Here is a 6,699-nt window from a genome sequence, read left to right on the forward strand (position 1 = left end):
AATATCTTGTTCTGAGCCAATATGGCATTCAGAGTGTCAATCTCAAGAACTCCTTTCTTCTGACTAGTCCCATTGTTCACAGGATTCCTTTCAGAAGTGTACATGAATTGGTTATTTGCAACCATTTCAATTAGCTCTTGAGCTTCTGCAGGCGTCTTCTTCAGATGAAGAGATCCTCCAGCAGAGCTATCCAAGGACATCTTAGATAGTTCAGAGAGACCATCATAGAAAATACCTATGATGCTCCATTCAGAAAGCATGTCTGAAGGACATCTTCTGATTAATTGTTTGTATCTTTCCCAAGCTTCATAGAGGGATTCTCCATCCTTCTGTCTGAAGGTTTGGACTTCCACTCTAAGCTTACTCCATCTTTGTGGTGAAAAGAACTTTGCCAAGAAGGCATTGACTAGCTTTTCCCAAGAGTCCAGGCTTTCTTTAGGTTGAGAATCCAATCATATTCTAGCTCTGTCTCTTACAGCAAAAGGGAATAGCATCAGTCTATAGACCTCAGGGTTAACCCCATTAGTCTTGACTGTGTCACAGATTTGCAAGAATTCAGCTAAAAACTGATGAGGATCTTCCATTGGAAGTCCATGGAACTTGCAATTCTGTTGCATTAGAGAAACTAATTGAGGCTTAAGCTCAAAGTTGTTTGCTCCAATGGCAGGGATAGAGATGCTTCTCCCATAGAAGTCGGGAGTAGGTGCAGTAAAGTCACCCAGCACCTTCCTTGCATTGTTGGCATTGTTGTTGTTTTCGGCTGCCATGGGTTCTTCTTCTTTGAAGAATTCGGTCAGGTCCTCTAAAGAGAGTTGTGCTTTGGCTTCTCTTAGCTTTCTCTTCAAGGTCCTTTCAGGTTCAGGATCTGCTTCAACAAGAATGCCTTTGTCTCTGCTTCTGCTCATATGAAAGAGAAGAGAAAAAGAAAATGTGGAATCCTCTATGTCACAGTATAGAGATTCCTTGAAGTGTCAGAGGAAAAGAGAAATAGTAAGAAGAAGGAGAAGAAGAATTCGAACTTTAATTGGATAAGGTTCGAATTGTGCATTTAGAAGGAGTAGTACTCCATAAATAGAAGGATGTGGGAAGGAGGGAAGAGAATTTTCGAAAATTCAATCAAAAGATTTTGAAAACATTTTGAAAATTTGATTGAAAAATTTCGAAAATTCAAAGTGAGAAAGAAATCAAGTGATTTTTGAAAAAGAATTTGAAATTAGAAATCAAAAAGATTTGATTGAAAACTAATTTGAAAAAGATGTGATTAAAAGATTTGATTGAAAAGTTATGGTTTTAAAAAGATGTGATTGAGAAGATATGATTTGAAAACAGTTTTAAAAGATATGATTTGAAAACAATTTTAAAAGATATGATTTGAAAACAATTTGAAAAGATATGATTTTAAAAATTAATGACTTGCCTAACAAGAAAAGATATGATTCAAACATAAAACCTTCCTTAATAAAAAAGGCAAAAAATGTTCAATCAAATCATTAATTGTTAGTAAGTATCTTTGAAAAAGGAAAGAAATTGATTTTGAAAACATTTGATTGAAAAGATATGATTTGAAAAAGATTTGATTTTGAAAAACTTGAAAAAAATTGATTTGAAAACAAAATCTTCCTCCTGGCACCATCCTGGCGTTAAACGCCCAGAATGGTATACATTCTGGCGTTTAACGCCCAAAATGCACCCTTTTTGGGCGTTAAACGCCCAACCAGGTGCCCTGGCTGGCGTTTAAACGCCAGTCTGCCTTCTTCACTGGGCATTTTTGAATGCTCAGCTTTTTCTGTATAATTCCTCTGCAGTGTGTTCTGAATCTTCAATTCTTTGTATCATTGACTTGAAAAGACACAAATTAGAAATATTTTTGGATTTTTAATAATCAAAATGCAACAAGAATCAAATAATAATGCATGCAAGACACCAAACTTAGCAGTTTGTATACTACTGACACTAATGAACTGAAAATGCATATGAGACACATAAAATACTCAAGTCAATAGAATTCAAAGATCAAAACAAAGAAATATATGCATGGATTCGAAAATTATAACAAAAACATGCAATTGACACCAAACTTAGGATGAGACACTAGACTTAAACAAGAATATTTTGAATTTTATGATTTTTTTTTAATTTCTTTAATTTTTTTTGTGTTTTTCGAAAATTAAGTAGAAAAAGAAGGTATCAAAATTCTTAATGAGAATTCCAGGAATTAGTGCAATGCTAGTCTAAGACTCCGGTCCAGGAATTAGACATGGCTTCACAGGCAGCCAAGCTTCCAAAGAAAGCTTCGGTCCAAAACACTAGACATGACCAAAGGTCAGCCAAGCCTTAGCAAATCACTGCTCCAAAAGCAAGATTGATACGAAATCAACAAGCTCTTGTGGTGATAAGTTGAAACCTCGGTCCAATCAGATTAGACATGGCTTCTCAGCCAGCCAGATTTCAACAAATCATCATGAAACTCTAGAATTCATCTTCAAGAATTTCGAAAAAAAAATACCTAATCTAAGCAACAAGATGAACCGTCAGTTGTCCAGCCTGAACAATCCCGGGCAATAACACCAAAAATTTGATGTTGTTGCCGGATCTTGGCTCTGATGTTACCAAAGGCTTGCTCAAAACTAGAACAATCCCCGGCAACGGCGCCAAAAACTTGACATGCGAAATTGTGAACTATACTTTTTCACAACTCTCATAATCCCTGGTAATGGCTCCAAAAACTTGGTGCGCCTAATACCATGGCATTACACAACTTCGCACGACTAACCAGCAAGTGCACTGGGTCGTCCAGTAATAAACCTTACGTGAGTAAGGGTCGATCCCACGGAGATTGTTAGTATTGAAGCAAGCTATGGTCATCTTGTAAATCTTAGTCAGGCAAGCTCAAATGTATATGATGATGAACGAAAATGACATAAAGATAAGGATAGTGATACTTATGTATATCATTGGTGTAAGAGCTTCAGACAAGTGTATGAAGATGCCTTCCCTTCCGTCTCTCTGCTTTCCTACTGTCTTCATCCAACCCTTCTTACTCCTTTCCATGGCAAGCTCGTATAGGGTCTCACTGTTGTCAGCAGCTACCTCCCATCCTTGCAGTGAAAGCTAATGCTCAATACTCTGTCACAGTACGGCCAATCACCGGTTCGGTTCCCTCCCCTACCGGAATAGAATAACTCTTTTGCGTCTGTCACTAACGCCCAGTAGGTTACAGGTTTGAAGCACGTCACAGTCATTCAGTCATTGAATCCTACTCAGAATACCACAGACAAGGTTAGACCTTCCGGATTCTCTTGAATGCTGCCATCAGTTCTTGCCTATACCACGAAGACTCTGATCTCACGGAATGGCTGGCTCGTTTGTCAGGCGAGCACTCGGTTGTCAGGCGATCAACCATGCATCATGCAATCAGAAATCCAAGAGATATTCACTAAGCCTCAGATGCTTGTAGAACAAGAATGGTTGTCAGTCACCTTGTTCATGGGTGAGAATGGTGATGGGCGTCAATCATCACCTTCATCATGTTGAAGAACAAGTGATATCTTGGTAAAAGAACAAGTGGAATTTGAATGAAAGAACAATAGTAATTGCATTAATACTCGAGGTACAGCAGAGCTCCACACCTTAATCTATGGTGTGTAGAAACTCCACCGTTGAAAATACATAAGAACAAGGTCTAGGCATGGCCGAATGGCCAGCCTCCCAAAGAGGGTTCAATCATAAAAACATGATCAAAAGGTTTCTATACAATAGTAAAAGGTCCTACTTATAAGAAACTAGTAGCTTAGGGTGTACAGAAATGAGTAAATGACATAAAAATCCTTTTCCGGGCCCACTTGGTGTGTGCTTGGGCTGAGCAATGAAGCAATTTCGTGTAGAGACTCTTCTTGGAGTTGAACGCCAGCTTTGGTGCCAGTTTGGGCGTTTAACTCCCATTTGGGTGCCAGTTCCAGCGTTTAACGCTGGGATTTCTTGAGGTGACTTTGAACGCCGGTTTGGGCCATCAAATCTTGGGCAAAGTATAGACTATTATATATTGCTGGAAAGCCCAGGATGTCTACTTTCCAACGCCGTTGAGAGCGCGCCAATTGGGCTTCTGTAGCTCCAGAAAATCCACTTCGAGTGCAGGGAGGTCAGAATCCAACAGCATCTGCAGTCCTTTTGAGTCTCTGGATCAGATTTTTGCTCAGGTCCCTCAATTTCAGCCAGAAAATACCTGAAATCACAGAAAAACACACAAACTCATAGTAAAGTCCAGAAAAGTGAATTTTAATTAAAAACTAATAAAAATATACTAAAAACTAACTATATCATATCAAAACATACTAAAAATAATGCCAAAAAGTATACAAATTATCCGCTCATCAGTGATCTGCTACTTGATTTTCTGTCCCTTTTCTGTCTCTTATTTCTATATCAAACTCTTGCAGAAGCAGCACCCATCTGATGAGTCTGGGTTTTGAATCTTGCTTTGTGAGTAGATATTTAAGAGCAGCATGATCAGTGTACACAATCACTTTTGATCCTACTAAGTAGGATCTGAATTTGTCAATGGCGTAAACCACTGCAAGTAGCTCTTTTTCTGTGGTTGTGTAATTCTTCTGTGCATCATTTAGCACACGGCTGGCATAGTAAATGACATGCAGAAGCTTGTCATGCCTTTGCCCCAACACTGCACCAATGGCATGGTCACTGGCATCACACATTAGTTCAAATGGTAATGTCCAGTCTGGTGCAGAGATGATTGGTGCTGTAACTAATTTAGCTTTCAGAGTTTCAAATGCCTGCAGACACTCCTCATCAAAGATAAATGGCGTGTCTGCAGCTAGCAGGTTGCTCAGAGGTTTGGCGATTTTTGAAAAATCCTTTATAAACCTCCTATAAAACCCTGCATGTCCCAGAAAACTTCTGATTGCCTTAACATTAGCAGGTGGTGGTAATTTTTCAATTACTTCTACTTTAGCTTGGTCCACCTCTATCCCCTTGTTCGAAATTTTGTGCCCAAGGACAATTCCTTCAGTTACCATAAAGTGACATTTTTCCCAGTTTAAAACCAGGTTAGTCTCTTGGCATCTTTTCAGAACAAGTGCTAAATGGTTAAGGCAGGAGCTGAATGAGTCTCCAAATACTGAAAAGTCATCCATGAAGACTTCCAGAAATTTTTCCACCATATCAGAGAAAATTGAGAGCATGCACCTCTGAAAGGTTGCAGGTGCATTGCACAGGCCAAATGGCATCCTTCTGTATGCAAATACTCCAGATGGACATGTGAAGGCCGTTTTCTCCTGATCCTGGGGATCTACTGCAATTTGATTATAACCTGAATATCCATCCAGGAAGCAGTAGTATTCATGACCTGCTAATCTTTCTAACATCTGGTCTATGAATGGTAGAGGAAAATGATCCTTTCTGGTGGCTGTATTGAGTCTTCTGTAATCAATGCACATACGCCACCCTGTAACTGTCCTTGTAGGAACCAGTTCATTTTTTTCATTATGAACCACTGTCATGCCACCCTTCTTAGGGACAACTTGAACAGGGCTCACCCAGGGGCTGTCAGAAATAGGATAAATAATCCCAGCCTCTAGTAATTTAGTGACCTCTTTTTGTACCACTTCTTAATTGAACTGCTTGGCATTCTTCTGTTATTTGTTTTGACAGTTGCTTTTCTGTTTGCTTTAGTTGTACTTCCATGTTCCTGTTAGCCATTCTTGTTTCCTGTAATATTTCTTTGAATTCGGCTAGCTGCTGAGTTAGAAAATCTAATTGCTGATTGAATTCATTAGCCTGATCCACCGGACTGAGTTCTGCAGTTACTGTTTTAGCTTCTTCTTTCATGGAAGATTCACTGTTCAGATACAGATGCTGATTTCTGGCAACTGTATCAATGAGCTCTTGAGCTTCTTCAATTGTTTTTCTCATATGTATAGATCCACCAGCTGAGTGATCTAGAGAAACTTGAGCTTTTTCTGTAAGCCCATAGTAAAAGATGTCTAATTGCACCCATTCTGAAAACATTTCAGAGGGGCATTTTCTTAGCATCTCTCTGTATCTCTCCCAAGCATCATAAAGAGATTCATTATCTCCTTGTTTGAAGCCTTGGATGCTTAGCCTTAGCTGTGTCATCCGTTTGGGAGGGAAATAGTGATTCAGGAATTTTTCTGACAGCTGTTTCCATGTTTTTATGTTGTTCTTAGGCTGGTTGTTTAACCACCTCTTAGCTTGATCTTTTACAGCAAATGGAAACAGTAGTAATCTGTAGACATCCTGATCCACTTCCTTATCATGTACTGTATCAGTAATTTGCAGAAATTGTGCCAGAAATTCTGTAGGTTCTTCATGTGGAAGACCAGAGTACTGACAGTTTTGCTGCACCATGATAATGAGCTGAGGATTCATCTCAAAGCTACTAACTCCAATGGAGGGTATACAGATACTACTCCCATATGAAGCAGTAGTGGGGTTAGCATATGACCCCAGAGTCCTCTTGGACTGTTCATTCCTACTTGCTTCCATGATTGAATACAAGTTGAGAATTTATAGTTTGAAATATGGTGATGGAATAAATAAAAATGGAATAAATAAAAAGAAGAAAAAAATCGAAAAAGTAGTTGGAAAATATAAATTTTTTTTTTAAAAATAAAAACGAAATTAAATAAAGAAAGTGGAAATATTTTGAAATTGAAAATTGAA

The 6,699-nt window shown here is 38.6% G+C and overlaps 1 non-coding gene across 1 annotated transcript; it reads left to right on the top strand.

The window, feature by feature from the left end:
* Positions 1-254: 254 nt before the first annotated feature.
* LOC130959998 (small nucleolar RNA R71) lies at positions 255-362 on the top strand. The gene has a single exon (XR_009078965.1). It is a non-coding gene; the product is annotated as a small nucleolar RNA R71 (small nucleolar RNA).
* The last annotated feature ends 6,337 nt before the right edge of the window (positions 363-6,699 follow it).

The sequence above is a fragment of the Arachis stenosperma genome, unplaced genomic scaffold (assembly GCF_014773155.1).
Source record: "Arachis stenosperma cultivar V10309 unplaced genomic scaffold, arast.V10309.gnm1.PFL2 arast.V10309.gnm1.Scaffold_100029, whole genome shotgun sequence".
NCBI classification, from domain to species: domain Eukaryota; kingdom Viridiplantae; phylum Streptophyta; class Magnoliopsida; order Fabales; family Fabaceae; genus Arachis; species Arachis stenosperma.